At 64.8% G+C, this 20,362-nt stretch overlaps 5 pseudogenes; all 5 read left to right on the forward strand.

Annotated features, from left to right (window-relative positions):
• The first annotated feature begins 1,397 nt into the window (after positions 1–1,397).
• On the forward strand, positions 1,398–2,754 carry LOC147795191 (large subunit ribosomal RNA; annotated as a pseudogene).
• Positions 2,755–5,615: 2,861 nt separating this feature from the next.
• On the forward strand, positions 5,616–6,579 carry LOC147795192 (large subunit ribosomal RNA; annotated as a pseudogene; the record flags this gene model as incomplete).
• A 2,882-nt stretch (positions 6,580–9,461) lies between these two features.
• On the forward strand, positions 9,462–10,818 carry LOC147795193 (large subunit ribosomal RNA; annotated as a pseudogene).
• Positions 10,819–13,710: 2,892 nt separating this feature from the next.
• Positions 13,711–15,065, forward strand: LOC147795194 (large subunit ribosomal RNA; annotated as a pseudogene).
• A 2,823-nt stretch (positions 15,066–17,888) lies between these two features.
• On the forward strand, positions 17,889–19,246 carry LOC147795195 (large subunit ribosomal RNA; annotated as a pseudogene).
• The last annotated feature ends 1,116 nt before the right edge of the window (positions 19,247–20,362 follow it).

Below are 20,362 nucleotides of genomic sequence, written 5' to 3' on the forward strand. Positions count from 1 at the left end.
GGTGGAGCCCAAGCCTCCGGAGCGATTCCCCCTGGGGGTCTGGACAAGCCCCGCTCCGTAGCGGCTCAAGGAAAGTGGCTGCTCGCCGTCCCGCTGGGAGGCCCTCCGGGCGCTCCGTTAACGGCGTTTCTCTGCGCGGCCGGCCCGACCCTTCATGCCCAGAAGAGCGTCGGCCGGCCCGCCCGGCCTTGCCCTAAGGTGTCGGAAAGGCCGCTCCCGGGCCGCGGCCGGCCCTGCCGGAGAGCCCCGGGACGGGAGGTGCGGAAAAAGTGGCAGCCCGCCGCCCCGCCGGGAGGCCCCAGCGAGGACACTGGCTGCAGGCGGCAACAAGGGGAGTCCAAAGAGACCGGTAGGTTGCGGCGCGAGTTTCCCCCGCTCTCTGGCGAGGATGATACGGGAGATCTGCGGGCAAGGCAGGCAGGTAGGCGAGGGGCACCGGCCGGGCGGGTCGTTCCCCGGGGGAGGTCGGCGCTGAGTATCCGCCCCACAAACGAGCGCCGGTCGTGGCCCCAAACCGAACAAGAAAGACACAGGCGGCCTCGAGGGAGCGCGCCGGAAAGGAGGCCAGGCAGGCAGGGCAGGCCGAGAAAGAAAAAGGGGAGGCCGGGACCCGGCCAACGGGGACCGAGTGCCGCCGGCCCCGTGGCAGATCTCCGAGTGGACCGCCGGAGAGGGAGCGGGCGCTCAGCGCCGAGAGAGAGAAGAGAAGGCTGCGGAGGGAAGCCCTCCTTCCTGGCAGCCGCCGAGGCGCCGGGCGGGCCCTGAGAGGCGAGAGAGAGAGTGAGAGGCCGAGGCCTATTGCGAACCCATCGACCTCAGGTCGGGCGAGAGGACCCGCCGGGTTGGGGCGCCGCATTTGGGGCCGACGCTCATCAGAGCCCAGAAAAGGCGTTGCTTAATACGGGCAGCAGGCCGGTGGCCATGGAAGTCGACTAGCCCTGAAAATGAATGGCACTGAGAGTGCCGCCCACACCTGGCCGTCGGGGCAGAGAGCGAGTGGGACCGCCGGCCGGGTGGTACGCCCCGACGAGTAGGAGGGCCGCCGCGGTGCGCGTCGAAGCGCCGGCCGCCAGGCCGCGTGGAGCCGCCGCGGGCGCAGATCTTTGTGGTAGTAGCAAATATTGGAGTGAGATGCTCGAGGGCCGAGTGGCGGAGAAGGCTTGCATGCGATCAGCAGTTGTACATGGGTCAGTCGATCCTAAGCCCCAGGGAGGTTCCGCTCCCAGCGGAGGCGGGCGCCCCCCTCCTTGCGGGGCCGTGGCCTCGCCCCCCGGGCGAAACGGAATCGGGTCAATATTCCCAAACCCGCAGGCGGAGCCCCCCGTCCTCCTTGGCGGTCCGATCTGCGAAGCAGGCGAACCCCAGACGCCGGTCGGGGACCCGGGAAGAGTTTCCTTTTCTTGCTAAGGGGCGGGATCCCTGGAATCGGCTGGTCCGGAGCTAGGGCGCTGGGCGAGCCCGGACCGGCCTGGGGCCCGCCTTGTGGACAGTCCTCGCTGCGGCCGCTTCGGCCGGCGCCCAGCAGCCGGCTCAGAACTGGTACGGACCAGGGGAATCCGATTGTCTAATGAAAAACAGAGCATCGCCAAGTCTGCAGCCGGGGCGCTGTCGCGATGTGATTTCTGCCCAGTGCTCTGAATGTCAAAGTGAAGAAATTCAGCGAAGTGCGGGTAAACGGCGGGAGTAACTATGACTCTCTTAAGGTAGCCAAATGCCTCGTCATCTAATTAATGACGCGCATGAATGGATTAACGAGATTCCCACTGTCCCTATCTATCTAGCGAAACCACAGCCAAGGGAACGGGCTTGGCAGAATCAGCTTGACTCTAGTCTGACCTTGTGAAGAGACACGGAGGGGTGTGGGATAGGTGGGAGGGCCCTAGGCCCGACGCTGAAATGCCACTACTCTCGTGGTTTCTTTACTTAGCCGGTGAGGCGGGGAGCGGGCCCAGTCTTCCGGCGCTACGCGGCCGGCCGCCACCCGCTCCGGCGACAGCTTCAGTCGGGGACTTTAACTGGGCGGTACATCTGTCAAAGGGTAACGCAGGTGTCCTAAGGCGAGCTCAGCGAGGACGGAATCCTCGCGCGGAGCAAAAGGGCAAAAGCTCGTTTGAATCTGATTTTCAGCATGAATACAGACCGTGAAAGCGTGGCCTATCGATCCTTTTGAGCTTCGCAGTTTGAAGCGAGAGGAATCAGAAATGTTACCACAGTGATAACTGGGTAGTGGCAGCCAAGCGTTCATAGCGATGTTGCTGTTTGATCCTTCGATGTCGGCTCTTCCTATCATTGCGAAGCGTTGGATTGTTCACCCACCAATGGGGAACGTGAGCTGGCTTTGGACCGCCGTGAGACAGGTAGTTTTACCCTACTGATGAGAGGTCGCCGTCACGGCAATCCTGCTCAGTACGAGAGGAACCGCAGATTCGGACCCCTGGTTCAGGCGCTCGGTCGAGAGGCCGGTGGTGCGAGACTACCACCCGAGAGATTACGGCTAAACGCCTCTAAGTCGAAATCTCTGCCGGTGCGTGGCCCGCGTCAGCGCCCACCCGCTCTTGCCTGGAGGGGGGCCGGGCCGACTCCGCCCACGGCCCCTGCCCGGGGGCCGGGAACTCCGGCGCAAGCCGAACCGCCGTCTCGAGAGGGACGCCAGATCACTTGCAGACGACTTGGGTATGGATTGGGGTGTCGTGCCCAGTAGAGCAGCCGCTTGCTGTGATCTGCTAAAACTAAAGCTTTCGATCCGAGGGATTTGCGCGCGCCGCAGACGGGCCGATCCTGGCGGGCCGGGTCGGACGACGTCGCTGCTGCGGGAGCGGCTTCTGGGAGAGGGGTGGTGGGGTCCAGCAGCGGGGGGAAGAGGTCGAGCGCGGAGGGCCGGCAGGCGCCGCCCGGTGGCCCTCGGGCGGACCGGCCTTGGAGGAGGAGACCGGGGAGTACCAGCGGCGGGCCCGGCGGCACTCGGACTCGCAGAGGAACTGACGGCGGAGTAAACGAGCGCTTTCCCTGAGGCCGAGGATTGGCTGCTGGGCTGCATGTCTGACACGGCCGCCCCAAACTGACTTGAAATCCACGTTTATAGTGTATCCCGCAGGAGGGCTCTCGGGGAGTTGCCAAGTCGGTCCCAATTGCCATCGCGCGATCAGCTGTTCGGCACGGAAAAACCATGGGCTTCCAGCCCGAGTGCGGCATCTGGCATCGGGCGGCGTCGGTCCCGCCGTGGGTGCCGGACGGGGAGCGTTACGTGGGTGCCCGCTAAAGATTTCTTCCTCGGACTTCCTTGACCGCGAAAGGGCTCATCTCCAGTTACGCTTCGACTCGGGCGCAAAAACTGACTCGGCCCCACCGGCGAGAGCCGGGGATACGCTGCCGGGCCGCGAGGCTTATCCGGCCGCCCAAAACCTGATTTGAAATCCGGGGCCGGAGGTGCACCCTCCAGGAGGGCTCTAATGGGAGTGGCGCCACGTGCCAGCGGGCGGGTAGGGACCGGGGCCTCGGGCCCAAGGGCGGAGTCTCGCAGCGGGCGGCGCCGGTCCCGCTGTGGGTGTCGGACGGGCGGCGTTGCGTGGGCGCCCGCTGAAGATTTCTTCCCCGGACTTGGTGGTGCGCGAAAGGTCGGATCTCCGGTTTCGACCCGACTCGGGCGCAAAAACCGACTCGTCCCCATTTGCAAACGCGTCGGCGAGGCACCCCGGCTCTCGAGAGCGTCTCTCGTCGGGGTCTGTTGGGCCCAAAACGTGCGTATTTTAATGAGAGCGTTTTGAACCTTAACCCCCACTCCCTGGTTTGCCTTTTTATAGGGGGGAGGGTGTCTGCGCGGCGAATTACCGTCCTGGGGAAAAAAACCCGCCGCAGCCGCACGCAGACCCTCTAAAGCCGTGCATTTCCGACATGCTTCCCCGGGCGAAAACGGCTCCATGCCGGCGGGTTGCGTTGTGCGGCGCGGTGAATCGCCTTTTTCGGAAAACCTGGTCCGAGAGGTTCGGATGTCCGGGGTTGCCCGCGGAGAGCGGGCCGGGCGCTTCAGGCATGGCGTCCATCGGCTCGCCGGCTCACCCAAGGCCTCTGAGAGGGCTTTGCCCCGGGACAGGTTGGGCCCAAAACGTGCGTATTTCAATGAGAGCGTTTTGGACCTTAACCCCCACTCCCTGGTTTGCCTATTTATAGGGGGAGGGTGGTCTGGAGCTCAGCTCCAGCTGCCAGAAATCAGTACAGCCATATATTGTCCATACAATACGGCAATTCCTGCAGGGTGAACCCAAGCCTCCGGAGCGATTCCCCCTGGGGGTCTGGACAAGCCCCGCTCCGGAGCGGCTCAAGGAAAGTGGCTGCTCGCCGTCCCGCCGGGAGGCCCTCCGGGCGCTCCGTTAACGGCGTTTCTCTGCGGGGCCGGCCTGACCCTTCATGCCCAGAAGAGCGTCGGCCGGCCCGCCCGGCCTTGCCCAGAGGTGTCGGAAAGGCCGCTCCCGGGCCGCGGCCGGCCCTGCCGGAGAGCCCCGGGACGGGAGGTGCGGAAAAAGTGGCTGCCCGCCGCCCCGCCGGGAGGCCCCAGCGAGGACACTGGCTGCAGGCGGCAACAAGGGGAGTGCAAAGAGACCGGTAGGTTGCGGCGCGGGTTCCCCCCGCTCTCTGGCGAAGATGAAATGGGAGATCTGCGGGCAAGGCAGGCAGGTAGGCGAGGGGCACCGGCCGGGCGGGTCGTTCCCCGGGGGAGGTCGGCGCTGAGTATCCGCCCCACAAACGAGCGCCGGTCGTGGCCCCAAACCGAACAAGAAAGACACAGGCGGCCTCGAGGGAGCGCGCCGGAAAGGAGGCCAGGCAAGCAGGGCAGGCCGAGAAAGAAAAAGGGGAGGCCCGGACCCGGCCAACGGGGACCGAGGGCCGCCGGCCCCGTGGCAGATCTCCGAGTGGACCGCCGGAGAGGGAGCGGGCGCTCAGCGCCGAGAGAGAGAAGAGAGGGCCGCGGAGGGAAGCCCTCCTTCCTGGCAGCCGCCGAGGCGCCGGGCGGGCCCTGAGAGGCGAGAGAGAGAGTGAGAGGCCGAGGCCTATTGCGAACCCATCGACCTCAGGTCGGGCGAGAGGACCCGCCGGGTTGGGGCGCCGCATTTGGGGCCGACGCTCATCAGAGCCCAGAAAAGGCGTAGCTTAATACGGGCAGCAGGCCGGTGGCCATGGAAGTCGACTAGCCCTGAAAATGAATGGCACTGAGAGTGCCGCCCACACCTGGCCGTCGGGGCAGAGAGCGAGTGGGACCGCCGGCCGGTTGGTACGCCCCGACGAGTAGGAGGGCCGCCGCGGTGGGCGTCGAAGCGCCGGCCGCCAGGCCGCGTGGAGCCGCCGCGGGCGCAGATCTTGGTGGTAGTAGCAAATATTGTAGTGAGATCCTCGAGGGCCGAGTGGCGGAGAAGGCTTGCATGCGATCAGCAGTTGTACATGGGTCAGTCGATCCTAAGCCCCAGGGAGGTTCCGCTCCCAGCGGAGGCGGGCGCCCCCCTCCTCGCGGGGCCGGGGCCTCGCCCCCCGGGCGAAACGGAATCGGGTCAATATTCCCAAACCCGCAGGCGGAGCCCTCCGTCCTCCTTGGCGGTCCGATCTGCGAAGCAAGCGAGCCCCAGACGCCGGTCGGGGACCCGGGAAGAGTTTCCTTTTCTTGCTGACCTTGTGAAGAGACACGGAGGGGTGTGGGATAGGTGGGAGGGCCCCAGGCCCGACGCTGAAATGCCACTACTCTCGTGGTTTCTTTACTTAGCCGGTGAGGCGGGGAGCGGGCCCAGTCTTCTGGCGCTACGCGGCCGGCCGCCACCCGCTCCGGCGACAGCTTCAGTCGGGGGGTTTGACTGGGGCGGTACATCTGTCAAAGGGTAACGCAGGTGTCCTAAGGCGAGCTCAGCGAGGACGGAAACCTCGCGCGGAGCAAAAGGGCAAAAGCTCGTTTGAATCTGATTTTTAGCATGAATACAGACCGTGAAAGCGTGGTCTATCGATCCTTTTGAGCTTCGCAGTTTGAAGCGAGAGGTATCAGAAATGTTACCACAGTGATAACTGGGTAGTTGCAGCCAAGCGTTCATAGCGATGTTGCTGTTTGATCCTTCGATGTCGGCTCTTCCTATCATTGCGAAGCGTTGGATTGTTCACCCACCAATGGGGAACGTGAGCTGGCTTTGGACCGCCGTGAGACAGGTAGTTTTACCCCTACTGATGAGAGGTCGCCGTCACGGCAATCCTGCTCAGTACGAGAGGAACCGCAGATTCGGACCCCTGGTTCAGGCGCTCGGTCGAGAGGCCGGTGGTGCGAGACTACCAACCGAGAGATTACGGCTAAACGCCTCTAAGTCGAAATCTCTGCCGGTGCGCGGCCCGCGTCAGCGCCCACCCGCTCTTGCCTGGAGGGGGGCCGGGCCGACTCCGCCCACGGCCCCTGCCCGGGGGCCGGGAACTCCGGCGCAAGCCGAACCGCCGTCTCGAGAGGGACGCCAGATCACTTGCAGACGACTTGGGTATGGATTGGGGTGTCGTGCCCAGTAGAGCAGCCGCTTTGCTGTGATCTGCTAAAACTAAAGCTTTCGATCTGAGGGATTTGCGCGCCGCAGACGGGCCGATCCTGGCGGGCAGGGTCGGACGACGTCGCTGCTGCGGGAGCGGCTTCTGGGAGAGGGGTGGTGGGGTCCAGCAGCGGGGGGAGGAGGTCGAGCGCGGAGGGCCGGCCGGCGCCGCCCGGTGGCCCTCGGGCGGACCGGCCTTGGAGGAGGAGACCTGGGAGGACCAGCGGCGGGCCCGGCGGCACTCGGACTCGGCAGAGGAACTGACGGCGGAGTAAACGAGCGCTTTCCCTGAGGCCGAGGATTGGCTGCTGGGCTGCATGTCTGACACGGCCGCCCCAAACTGACTTGAAATCTACGTTTAATAGTGTGTCCCGCAGGAGGGCTCTCGGGGAGTTGCCAATGCCATCGCGCGATCAGCTGTTCGGCACGGAAAAACCATGGCTTCCAGCCCGAGTGCGGCATCTGGCATCGGGCGGCGTCGGTCCCGCCGTGGGTGCCGGACGGGGAGCGTTACGTGGGTGCCCGCTAAAGATTTCTTCCTCGGACTTCCTTGACCGCGAAAGGGCTCATCTCCAGTTACGCTTCGACTCGGGCGCAAAAACTGACTCGGCCCCACCGGCGAGAGCCGGGGATACGCTGCCGGGCCGCGAGGCTTATCCGGCCGCCCAAAACCTGATTTGAAATCCGGGGCCGGAGGTGCACCCTCCAGGAGGGCTCTAATGGGAGTGGCGCCACGTGCCAGCGGGCGGGTAGGGACCGGGGCCTCGGGCCCAAGGGCGGAGTCTCGCAACGGGCGGCGCCGGTCCCGCTGTGGGTGTCGGACGGGCGGCGTTGCGTGGGCGCCCGCTGAAGATTTCTTCCCCGGACTTGGTGGTGCGCGAAAGGTCGGATCTCCGGTTTCGACCCGACTCGGGCGCAAAAACCGACTCGTCCCCATTTGCAAACGCGTCGGCGAGGCACCCCGGCTCTCGAGAGCGTCTCTCGTCGGGGTCTGTTGGGCCCGAAACGTGCGTATTTTAATGAGAGCGTTTTGAACCTTAACCCCCACTCCCTGGTTTGCCTTTTTATTGGGGGGAGGGTGTCTCCGCGGCGAATTGCCGTCCTGGGGAAAAAAAACCCGCCGCAGCCGCACGCGGACCCTCTAAAGCCGTGCATTTCCGACATGCTTCCCCGGGCGAAAACGGCTCCATGCCGGCGGGTTGCGTTGTGCGGCGCGGTGAATCGCCTTTTTCGGAAAACCTGTCCGAGAGGTTCGGATGTCCGGGGGTTGCCCGCGGAGAGCGGGCCGGGCGCTTCAGGCATGGCGTCCATCGGCTCGCCGGCCCACCCAAGGCCTCTGAGAGGGGTTTGCCCCGGGACAGGTTGGGCCCAAAACGTGCGTAGTTCAATGAGAGCGTTATGGACCTTAATCCCCCACTCCCTGGTTTGCCTATTTATAGGGGGAGGGTGGTCTGGAGCTCAGCTCCAGCTGCCAGAAATCAGTACAGCCATATATTGTCCATACAATACGGCAATTCCTGCAGGGTGGAGCCCAAGCCTCCGGAGCGATTCCCCCTGGGGTCTGGACAAGCCCCGCTCCGTAGCGGCTCAAGGAAAGTGGCTGCTCGCCGTCCCGCTGGGAGGCCCTCCGGGCGCTCCGTTAACGGCGTTTCTCTGCGCGGCCGGCCCGACCCTTCATGCCCAGAAGAGCGTCGGCCGGCCCGCCCGGCCTTGCCCTAAGGTGTCGGAAAGGCCGCTCCCGGGCCGCGGCCGGCCCTGCCGGAGAGCCCCGGGACGGGAGGTGCGGAAAAAGTGGCAGCCCGCCGCCCCGCCGGGAGGCCCCAGCGAGGACACTGGCTGCAGGCGGCAACAAGGGGAGTCCAAAGAGACCGGTAGGTTGCGGCGCGAGTTTCCCCCGCTCTCTGGCGAGGATGATACGGGAGATCTGCGGGCAAGGCAGGCAGGTAGGCGAGGGGCACCGGCCGGGCGGGTCGTTCCCCGGGGGAGGTCGGCGCTGAGTATCCGCCCCACAAACGAGCGCCGGTCGTGGCCCCAAACCGAACAAGAAAGACACAGGCGGCCTCGAGGGAGCGCGCCGGAAAGGAGGCCAGGCAGGCAGGTCAGCCGAGAAAGAAAAAGGGGAGGGCCGGGACCCGGCCAACGGGGACCGAGTGCCGCCGGCCCCCGTGGCAGATCTCCGAGTGGACCGCCGAGAGGGAGCGGGCGCTCAGCGCCGAGAGAGAGAAGAGAAGGCTGCGGAGGGAAGCCCTCCTTCCTGGCAGCCGCCGAGGCGCCGGGCGGGCCCTGAGAGGCGAGAGAGAGAGTGAGAGGCCGAGGCCTATTGCGAACCCATCGACCTCAGGTCGGGCGAGAGGACCCGCCGGGTTGGGGCGCCGCATTTGGGGCCGACGCTCATCAGAGCCCAGAAAAGGCGTTGCTTAATACGGGCAGCAGGCCGGTGGCCATGGAAGTCGACTAGCCCTGAAAATGAATGGCACTGAGAGTGCCGCCCACACCTGGCCGTCGGGGCAGAGAGCGAGTGGGACCGCCGGCCGGGTGGTACGCCCCGACGAGTAGGAGGGCCGCCGCGGTGCGCGTCGAAGCGCCGGCCGCCAGGCCGCGTGGAGCCGCCGCGGGCGCAGATCTTTGTGGTAGTAGCAAATATTGGAGTGAGATGCTCGAGGGCCGAGTGGCGGAGAAGGCTTGCATGCGATCAGCAGTTGTACATGGGTCAGTCGATCCTAAGCCCCAGGGAGGTTCCGCTCCCAGCGGAGGCGGGCGCCCCCCTCCTTGCGGGGCCGTGGCCTCGCCCCCCGGGCGAAACGGAATCGGGTCAATATTCCCAAACCCGCAGGCGGAGCCCCCCGTCCTCCTTGGCGGTCCGATCTGCGAAGCAGGCGAACCCCAGACGCCGGTCGGGGACCCGGGAAGAGTTTCCTTTTCTTGCTAAGGGGCGGGATCCCTGGAATCGGCTGGTCCGGAGCTAGGGCGCTGGGCGAGCCCGGACCGGCCTGGGGCCCGCCTTGTGGACAGTCCTCGCTGCGGCCGCTTCGGCCGGCGCCCAGCAGCCGGCTCAGAACTGGTACGGACCAGGGGAATCCGACTGTCTAATGAAAAACAGAGCATCGCGACGTCTGCAGCCGGGGCGCTGACGCGATGTGATTTCTGCCCAGTGCTCTGAATGTCAAAGTGAAGAAATTCAGCGAAGTGCGGGTAAACGGCGGGAGTAACTATGACTCTCTTAAGGTAGCCAAATGCCTCGTCATCTAATTAATGACGCGCATGAATGGATTAACGAGATTCCCACTGTCCCTATCTATCTAGCGAAACCACAGCCAAGGGAACGGGCTTGGCAGAATCAGCTTGACTCTAGTCTGACCTTGTGAAGAGACACGGGGGGTGTGGGATAGGTGGGAGGGCCCCAGGCCCGACGCTGAAATGCCACTACTCTCGTGGTTTCTTTACTTAGCCGGTGAGGCGGGGAGCTGGCCCAGTCTTCTGGCGCTACGCGGCCGGCCGCCACCCGCTCCGGCGACAGCTTCAGTCGGGGAGTTTAACTGGGCGGTACATCTGTCAAAGGGTAACGCAGGTGTCCTAAGGCGAGCTCAGCGAGGACAGAAACCTCGCGCGGAGCAAAAGGGCAAAAGCTCGTTTGAATCTGATTTTCAGCATGAATACAGACCGTGAAAGCGTGGTCTATCGATCCTTTTGAGCTTCGCAGTTTGAAGCGAGAGGTATCAGAAATGTTACCACAGTGATAACTGGGTAGTTGCAGCCAAGCGTTCATAGCGATGTTGCTGTTTGATCCTTCGATGTCGGCTCTTCCTATCATTGCGAAGCGTTGGATTGTTCACCCACCAATGGGGAACGTGAGCTGGCTTTGGACCGCCGTGAGACAGGTAGTTTTACCCTACTGATGAGAGGTCGCCGTCACGGCAATCCTGCTCAGTACGAGAGGAACCGCAGATTCGGACCCCTGGTTCAGGCGCTCGGTCGAGAGGCCGGTGGTGCGAGACTACCACCCGAGAGATTACGGCTAAACGCCTCTAAGTCGATATCTCTGCCGGTGCGCGGCCCGCGTCAGCGCCCACCCGCTCTTGCCTGGAGGGGGGCCGGGCCGACTCCGCCCACGGCCCCTTGCCCGGGGGCCGGGAACTCCGGCGCAAGCCGAACCGCCGTCTCGAGAGGGACGCCAGATCACTTGCAGACGACTTGGGTATGGATTGGGGTGTCGTGCCCAGTAGAGCAGCCGCTTGCTGTGATCTGCTAAAACTAAAGCTTTCGATCCGAGGGATTTGCGCGCGCCGCAGACGGGCCGATCCTGGCGGGCCGGGTCGGACGACGTCGCTGCTGCGGGAGCGGCTTCTGGGAGAGGGGTGGTGGGGTCCAGCAGCGGGGGGAGGAGGTCGAGCGCGGAGGGCCGGCCGGCGCCGCCCGGTGGCCCTCGGGCGGACCGGCCTTGGAGGAGGAGACCGGGGAGTACCAGCGGCGGGCCCGGCGGCACTCGGACTCGGCAGAGGAACTGACGGCGGAGTAAACGAGCGCTTTCCCTGAGGCCGAGGATTGGCTGCTGGGCTGCATGTCTGACACGGCCGCCCCAAACTGACTTGAAATCCACGTTTAATAGTGTGTCCCGCAGGAGGGCTCTCGGGGAGTTGCCAAGTCGGTCCCAATGCCATCGCGCGATCAGCTGTTCGGCACGGAAAACCATGGCTTCCAGCCCGAGTGCGGCATCTGGCAGCGGGCGGCGTCGGTCCCGCCGTGGGTGCCGGACGGGGAGCGTTACGTGGGTGCCCGCTAAAGATTTCTTGCTCGGACTTCCTTGACCGCGAAAGGGCTCATCTCCAGTTACGCTTCGACTCGGGCGCAAAAACTGACTCGGCCCCACCGGCGAGAGCCGGGGATACGCTGCCGGGCTGCGAGGCTTATCCGGCCGCCCAAAACCTGATTTGAAATCCGGGGCCGGAGGTGCACCCTCCAGGAGGGCTCTAATGGGAGTGGCGCCACGTGCCAGCGGGCGGGTAGGGACCGGGGCCTCGGGCCCAAGGGCGGAGTCTCGCAGCGGGCGGCGCCGGTCCCGCTGTGGGTGTCGGACGGGCGGCGTTGCGTGGGCGCCCGCTGAAGATTTCTTCCCCGGACTTGGTGGTGCGCGAAAGGTCGGATCTCCGGTTTCAACCCGACTCGGGCGCAAAAACCGACTCGTCCCCATTTGCAAACGCGTCGGCGAGGCACCCCGGCTCTCGAGAGCGTCTCTCGTCGGGGTCTGTTTGGCCCGAAACGTGCGTATTTTAATGAGAGCGTTTTGAACCTTAACCCCCACTCCCTGGTTTGCCTTTTTATAGGGGGGAGGGTGTCTGCGCGGCGAATTACCGTCCTGGGGAAAAAAACCCGCCGCAGCCGCACGCGGACCCTCTAAAGCCGTGCATTTCCGACATGCTTCCCCGGGCGAAAACGGCTCCATGCCGGCGGGTTGCGTTGTGCGGCGCGGTGAATCGCCTTTTTCGGAAAACCTGGTCCGAGAGGTTCGGATGTCCGGGGTTGCCCGCGGAGAGCGGGCCGGGCGCTTCAGGCATGGCGTCCATCGGCTCGCCGGCTCACCCAAGGCCTCTGAGAGGGCTTGCCCCGGGACAGGTTGGCCCAAAACGTGCGTATTTCAATGAGAGCGTTTTGGACCTTAACCCCCACTCCCTGGTTTGCCTATTTATAGGGGGAGGGTGGTCTGGAGCTCAGCTCCAGCTGCCAGAAATCAGTACAGCCATATATTGTCCATACAATACGGCAATTCCTGCAGGGTGAACCCAAGCCTCCGGAGCGATTCCCCCTGGGGTCTGGACAAGCCCCGCTCCGGAGCGGCTCAAGGAAAGTGGCTGCTCGCCGTCCCGCCGGGAGGCCCTCCGGGCGCTCCATTAACGGCGTTTCTCTGCGCGGCCGGCCTGACCCTTCATGCCCAGAAGAGCGTCGGCCGGCCCGCCCGGCCTTGCCCAGAGGTGTCGGAAAGGCCGCTCCCGGGCCGCGGCCGGCCCTGCCGGAGAGCCCCGGGACGGGAGGTGCGGAAAAAGTGGCTGCCCGCCGCCCCGCCGGGAGGCCCCAGCGAGGACACTGGCTGCAGGCGGCAACAAGGGGAGTGCAAAGAGACCGGTAGGTTGCGGCGCGGGTTCCCCCCGCTCTCTGGCGAGGATGATATGGGAGATCTGCGGGCAAGGCAGGCAGGTAGACGAGGGGCACCGGCCGGGCGAATCGTTCCCCGGGGGAGGTCGGCGCTGAGTATCCGCCCCACAAACGAGCGCCGGTCGTGCCCCCAAACCGAACAAGAAAGACACAGGCGGCCTCGAGGGAGCGCGCCGGAAAGGAGGCCAGGCAGGCAGGGCAGGCCGAGAAAGAAAAAGGGGAGGCCCGGACCCGGCCAACGGGGACCGAGTGCCGCCGGCCCCGTGGCAGATCTCCGAGTGGACCGCCGGAGAGGGAGCGGGCGCCCAGCGCCGAGAGAGAGAAGAGAAGGCCGCGGAGGGAAGCCCTCCTTCCTGGCAGCCGCCGAGGCGCCGGGCGGGCCCTGAGAGGCGAGAGAGAGAGTGAGAGGCCGAGGCCTATTGCGAACCCATCGACCTCAGGTCGGGCGAGAGGACCCGCCGGGTTGGGGCGCCGCATTTGGGGCCGACGCTCATCAGAGCCCAGAAAAGGCGTTGCTTAATACGGGCAGCAGGCCGGTGGCCATGGAAGTCGACTAGCCCTGAAAATGAATGGCACTGAGAGTGCCGCCCACACCTGGCCGTCGGGGCAGAGAGCTAGTGGGACCGCCGGCCGGGTGGTACGCCCCGACGAGTAGGAGGGCCGCCGCGGTGCGCGTCGAAGCGCCGGCCGCCAGGCCGCGTGGAGCCGCCGCGGGCGCAGATCTTGGTGGTAGTAGCAAATATTGGAGTGAGATGCTCGAGGGCCGAGTGGCGGAGAAGGCTTGCATGCGATCAGCAGTTGTACATGGGTCAGTCGATCCTAAGCCCCAGGGAGGTTCCGCTCCCAGCGGAGGCGGGCGCCCCCCTCCTCGCGGGGCCGGGGCCTCGCCCCCCGGGCGAAACGGAATCGGGTCAATATTCCCAAACCCGCAGGCGGAGCCCTCCGTCCTCCTTGGCGGTCCGATCTGCGAAGCAAGCGAGCCCCAGACGCCGGTCGGGGACCCGGGAAGAGTTTCCTTTTCTTGCTAAGGTGCGGGATCCCTGGAATCGGCTGGTCCGGAGCTAGGGCGCTGGGCGAGCCCGGACCGGCCTGGGGCCCGCCTCGTGGACAGTCCTCGCTGCGGCCGCTTCGGCCGGCGCCCAGCAGCCGGCTCAGAACTGGTACGGACCAGGGGAATCCGACTGTCTAATGAAAAACAGAGCATCGCGACGTCTGCAGCCGGGGCGCTGCCGCGATGTGATTTCTGCCCAGTGCTCTGAATGTCAAAGTGAAGAAATTCAGCGAAGTGCGGGTAAACGGCGGGAGTAACTATGACTCTCTTAAGGTAGCCAAATGCCTCGTCATCTAATTAATGACGCGCATGAATGGATTAACGAGATTCCCACTGTCCCTATTTATCTAGCGAAACCACAGCCAAGGGAACGGGCTTGGCAGAATCAGCTTGACTCTAGTCTGACCTTGTGAAGAGACACGGAGGGGTGTGGGATAGGTGGGAGGGCCCTAGGCCCGACGCTGAAATGCCACTACTCTCGTGGTTTCTTTACTTAGCCGGTGAGGCGGGGTGCGGGCCCAGTCTTCCGGCGCTACGCGGCCGGCCGCCACCCGCTCCGGCGACAGCTTCAGTCGGGGACTTTAACTGGGCGGTACATCTGTCAAAGGGTAACGCAGGTGTCCTAAGGCGAGCTCAGCGAGGACAGAATCCTCGCGCGGAGCAAAAGGGCAAAAGCTCGTTTGAATCTGATTTTCAGCATGAATACAGACCGTGAAAGCGTGGCCTATCGATCCTTTTGAGCTTCGCAGTTTGAAGCGAGAGGTATCAGAAATGTTACCACAGTGATAACGGGGTAGTGGCAGCCAAGCGTTCATAGCGATGTTGCTGTTTGATCCTTCGATGTCGGCTCTTCCTATCATTGCGAAGCGTTGGATTGTTCACCCACCAATGGGGAACGTGAGCTGGCTTTGGACCGCCGTGAGACAGGTAGTTTTACCCTACTGATGAGAGGTCGCCGTCACGGCAATCCTGCTCAGTACGAGAGGAACCGCAGATTCGGACCCCTGGTTCAGGCGCTCGGTCGAGAGGCCGGTGGTGCGAGACTACCACCCGAGAGATTACGGCTAAACGCCTCTAAGTCGAAATCTCTGCCGGTGCGCGGCCCGCGTCAGCGCCCACCCGCTCTTGCCTGGAGGGGGGCCGGGCCGACTCCGCCCGCGGCCCCTGCCCGGGGGCCGGGAACTCCGGCGCAAGCCGAACCGCCGTCTCGAGAGGGACGCCAGATCACTTACAGACGACTTGGGTATGGATTGGGGTGTCGTGCCCAGTAGAGCAGCCGCTTTGCTGTGATCTGCTAAAACTAAAGCTTTCGATCTGAGGGATTTGCCCGCGCCGCAGACGGGCCGATCCTGGCGGGCAGGGTCGGACGACGTCGCTGCTGCGGGAGCGGCTTCTGGGAGAGGGGTGGTGGGGTCCAGCAGCGGGGGGAGGAGGTCGAGCGCGGAGGGCCGGCCGGCGCCGCCCGGTGGCCCTCGGGCGGACCGGCCTTGGAGGAGGAGACCTGGGAGGACCAGCGGCGGGCCCGGCGGCACTCGGACTCGGCAGAGGAACTGACGGCGGAGTAAACGAGCGCTTTCCCTGAGGCCGAGGATTGGCTGCTGGGCTGCATGTCTGACACGGCCGCCCCAAACTGACTTGAAATCCACGTTTAATAGTGTGTCCCGCAGGAGGGCTCTCGGGGAGTTGCCAATGCCATCGCGCGATCAGCTGTTCGGCACGGAAAAACCATGGCTTCCAGCCCGAGTGCGGCATCTGGCAGCGGGCGGCGTCGGTCCCGCCGTGGGTGCCGGACGGGGAGCGTTACGTGGGTGCCCGCTAAAGATTTCTTCCTCGGACTTCCTTGACCGCGAAATGGCTCATCTCCAGTTACGCTTCGACTCGGGTGCAAAAACTGACTCGGCCCCACCGGCGAGAGCCGGGGATACGCTGCCGGGCTGCGAGGCTTATCCGGCCGCCCAAACCTGATTTGAAATCCGGGGCCGGAGGTGCACCCTGCAAGAGGGCTCTAATGGGAGTGGCGCCACGTGCCAGCGGGCGGGTAGGGACCGGGGCCTCGGGCCCAAGGGCGGAGTCTCGCAGCGGGCGGCGCCGGTCCCGCTGTGGGTGTCGGACGGGCGGCGTTGCGTGGGCGCCCGCTGAAGATTTCTTCCCCGGACTTGGTGGTGCGCGAAAGGTCGGATCTCCGGTTTCGACCCGACTCGGGCGCAAAAACCGACTCGTCCCCACTTGCCAACCCGTCGGCGAGGCACCCCGGCTCTCGAGAGCGTCTCTCGTCGGGGTCTGTTGGGCCCGAAACGTGCGTATTTTAATGAGAGCGTTTTGAACCTTAACCCCCACTCCCTGGTTTGCCTTTTTATAGGGGGGAGGGTGTCTCCGCGGCGAATTGCCGTCCTCGGGAAAAAAAACCCGCCGCAGCCGCACGCGGACCCTCTAAAGCCGTGCATTTCCGACATGCTTCCCCGGGCGAAAACGGCTCCATGCCGGCGGGTTGCGTGGTGCGGCGCGGTGAATCGCCTTTTTCGGAAAACCTGGTCCGAGAGGTTCGGATGTCCGGGGTTGCCCGCGGAGAGCGGGCCGGGCGCTTCAGGCATGGCGTCCATCGGCTCGCCGGCCCACCCAAGGCCTCTGAGAGGGCTTTGCCCCGGGACAGGTTGGGCCCAAAACGTGCGTATTTCAATGAGAGCGTTTTGGACCTTAACCCCCACTCCCTGGTTTGCCTATTTATAGGGGGAGGGTGGTCTGGAGCTCAGCTCCAGCTGCCAGAAATCAGTACAGCCATATATTGTCCATACAATACGGCAATTCCTGCAGGGTGGAGCCCAAGCCTCCGGAGCGATTCCCCCTGGGGTCTGGACAAGCCCCGCTCCGAAGCGGCTCAAGGAAAGTGGCCGGCCCGACCCTTCATGCCCAGAAGAGCGTCGGCCGGCCCGCCCAGCCTTGCCCAGAGGTGTCGGAAAGGCCGCTCCCGGGCCGCGGCCGGCCCTGCCGGAGAGCCCCGGGACGGGAGGTGCGGAAAAAGTGGCAGCCCGCCGCCTCGCCGGGAGGCCCCAGCGAGGACACTGGCTGCAGGCGGCAACAAGGGGAGTCCAAAGAGACCGGTAGGTTGCGGCGCGGGTTTCCCCCGCTCTCTGGCGAGGATGATACGGGAGATCTGCGGGCAAGGCAGGCAGGTAGGCGAGGGGGACCGGCCGGGCGGGTCGTTCCCCGGGGGAGGTCGGCGCTGAGTATCCGCCCCACAAACGAGCGCCGGTCGTGCCCCCAAACCGAACAAGAAAGACACAGGCGGCCTCGAGGGAGCGCGCCGGAAAGGAGGCCAGGCAGGCAGGGCAGGCCGAGAAAGAAAAAGGGGAGGCCCGGACCCGGCCAACGGGGACCGAGTGCCGCCGGCCCCGTGGCAGATCTCCGAGTGGACCGCCGGAGAGGGAGCGGGCGCCCAGCGCCGAGAGAGAGAGAAGAGAGGGCTGCGGAGGGAAGCCCTCCTTCCTGGCAGCCGCCGAGGCGCCGGGCGGGCCCTGAGAGGCGAGAGAGAGAGTGAGAGGCCGAGGCCTATTGCGAACCCATCGACCTCAGGTCGGGCGAGAGGACCCGCCGGGTTGGGGCGCCGCATTTGGGGCCGACGCTCATCAGAGCCCAGAAAAGGCGTTGCTTAATACGGGCAGCAGGCCGGTGGCCATGGAAGTCGACTAGCCCTGAAAATGAATGGCACTGAGAGTGCCGCCCACACCTGGCCGTCGGGGCAGAGAGTGAGTGGGACCGCCGGCCGGTTGGTACGCCCCGACGAGTAGGAGGGCCGCCGCGGTGGGCGTCGAAGCGCCGGCCGCCAGGCCGCGTGGAGCCGCCGCGGGCGCAGATCTTGGTGGTAGTAGCAAATATTGGAGTGAGATCCTCGAGGGCCGAGTGGCGGAGAAGGCTTGCATGCGATCAGCAGTTGTACATGGGTCAGTCGATCCTAAGCCCCAGGGAGGTTCCGCTCCCAGCGGAGGCGGGCGCCCCCCACCTCGCGGGGCCGGGGCCTCGCCCCCCGGGCGAAACGGAATCGGGTCAATATTCCCAAACCCGCAGGCGGAGCCCTACGTCCTCCTTGGCGGTCCGATCTGCGAAGCAAGCGAGCCCCAGACGCCGGTCGGGGACCCGGGAAGAGTTTCCTTTTCTTGCTAAGGGGCGGGATCCCTGGAATCGGCTGGTCCGGAGCTAGGGCGCTGGGCGAGCCCGGACCGGCGTGGGGCCCGCCTCGTGGACAGTCCTCGCTGCGGCCGCTTCGGCCGGCGCCCGGCAGCCGGCTCAGAACTGGTACGGACCAGGGGAATCCGACTGTCTAATGAAAAACAGAGCATCGCGACGTCTGCAGCCGGGGCGCTGACGCGATGTGATTTCTGCCCAGTGCTCTGAATGTCAAAGTGAAGAAATTCAGCGAAGTGCGGGTAAACGGCGGGAGTAACTATGACTCTTTTAAGGTAGCCAAATGCCTCGTCATCTAATTAATGACGTGCATGAATGGATTAACGAGATTCCCACTGTCCCTATCTATCTAGCGAAACCACAGCCAAGGGAACGGGCTTAGCAGAATCAGCTTGACTCTAGTCTGACCTTGTGAAGAGACACGGAGGGGTGTGGGATAGGTGGGAGGGCCCCAGGCCCGACGCTGAAATGCCACTACTCTCGTGGTTTCTTTACTTAGCCGGTGAGGCGGGGAGCTGGCCCAGTCTTCCGGCGCTACGCGGCCGGCCGCCACCCGCTCCGGCGACAGCTTCAGTCGGGGACTTTGACTGGGGCGGTACATCTGTCAAAGGGTAACGCAGGTGTCCTAAGGCGAGCTCAGCGAGGACGGAAACCTCGCGCGGAGCAAAAGGGCAAAAGCTCGTTTGAATCTGATTTTCAGCATGAATACAGACCGTGAAAGCGTGGCCTATCGATCCTTTTGAGCTTCGCAGTTTGAAGCGAGAGGTATCAGAAATGTTACCACAGTGATAACTGGGTAGTGGCAGCCAAGCGTTCATAGCGATGTTGCTGTTTGATCCTTCGATGTCGGCTCTTCCTATCATTGCGAAGCGTTGGATTGTTCACCCACCAATGGGGAACGTGAGCTGGCTTTGGACCGCCGTGAGACAGGTAGTTTTACCCTACTGATGAGAGGTCGCCGTCACGGCAATCCTGCTCAGTACGAGAGTAACCGCAGATTCGGACCCCTGGTTCAGGCGCTCGGTCGAGAGGCCGGTGGTGCGAGACTACCACCCGAGAGATTACGGCTAAACGCCTCTAAGTCGAAATCTCTGCCGGTGCGCGGCCCGCGTCAGCGCCCACCCGCTCTTGCCTGGAGGGGGGCCGGGCCGACTCCGCCCGCGGCCCCTGCCCGGGGGCCGGGAACTCCGGCGCAAGCCGAACCGCCGTCTCTAGAGGGACGCCAGATCACTTACAGACGACTTGGGTATGGATTGGGGTGTCGTGCCCAGTAGAGCAGCCGCTTGCTGTGATCTGCTAAAACTAAAGCTTTCGATCCGAGGGATTTGCCCGCGCCGCAGACGGGCCGATCCTGGCGGGCCGGGTCGGACGACGTCGCTGCTGCGGGAGCGGCTTCTGGGAGAGGGGTGGTGGGGTCCAGCAGCGGGGGGAGGAGGTCGAGCGCGGAGGGCCGGCCGGCGCCGCCCGGTGGCCCTCGGGCGGACCGGCCTTGGAGGAGGAGACCGGGGAGTACCAGCGGCGGGCCCGGCGGCACTCGGACTCGGCAGAGGAACTGACGGCGGAGTAAACGAGCGCTTTCCCTGAGGCCGAGGATTGGCTGCTGGGCTGCATGTCTGACACGGCCGCCCCAAACTGACTTGAAATCCACGTTTAATAGTGTATCCCGCAGGAGGGCTCTCGGGGAGTTGCCAAGTCGGTCCCAATGCCATCGCGCGATCAGCTGTTCGGCACGGAAAAACCATGGCTTCCAGCCCAAGTGCGGCATCTGGCAGCGGGCGGCGTCGGTCCCGCCGTGGGTGCCGGACGGGGAGCGTTACGTGGGTGCCCGCTAAAGATTTCTTCCTCGGACTTCGTTGACCGCGAAAGGGCTCATCTCCAGTTACGCTTCGACTCGGGCGCAAAAACTGACTCGGCCCCACCGGCGAGAGCCGGGGATACGCTGCCGGGCCGCGAGGCTTATCCGGCCGCCCAAAACCTGATTTGAAATCAGGGGCCGGAGGTGCACCCTGCAAGAGGGCTCTAATGGGAGTGGCGCCACGTGCCAGCGGGCGGGTAGGGACCGGGGCCTCGGGCCCAAGGGCGGAGTCTCGCAGCGGGCGGCGCCGGTCCCGCTGTGGGTGTCGGACGGGCGGCGTTGCGTGGGCGCCCACTGAAGATTTCTTCCCCGGACTTGGTGGTGCGCGAAAGGTCGGATCTCCGGTTTCGACCCGACTCGGGCGCAAAAACCGACTCGTCCCCACTTGCCAACGCGTCGGCGAGGCACCCCGGCTCTCGAGAGAGTCTCTCGTCGGGGTCTGTTGGGCCCGAAACGTGCTTATTTTAATGAGAGCGTTTTGAACCTTAACCCCCACTCCCTGGTTTGCCTTTTTATAGGGGGGAGGGTGTCTCCGCGGCGAATTGCCGTCCTTGGGGGAAAAAAAACCCGCCGCAGCCGCACGCGGAC

Source organism: Acanthaster planci, unplaced genomic scaffold, assembly GCF_054643075.1.
Source record: "Acanthaster planci isolate LZ-2023a unplaced genomic scaffold, COTS_SCS Contig131, whole genome shotgun sequence".
Lineage (NCBI taxonomy): Eukaryota > Metazoa > Echinodermata > Asteroidea > Valvatida > Acanthasteridae > Acanthaster > Acanthaster planci.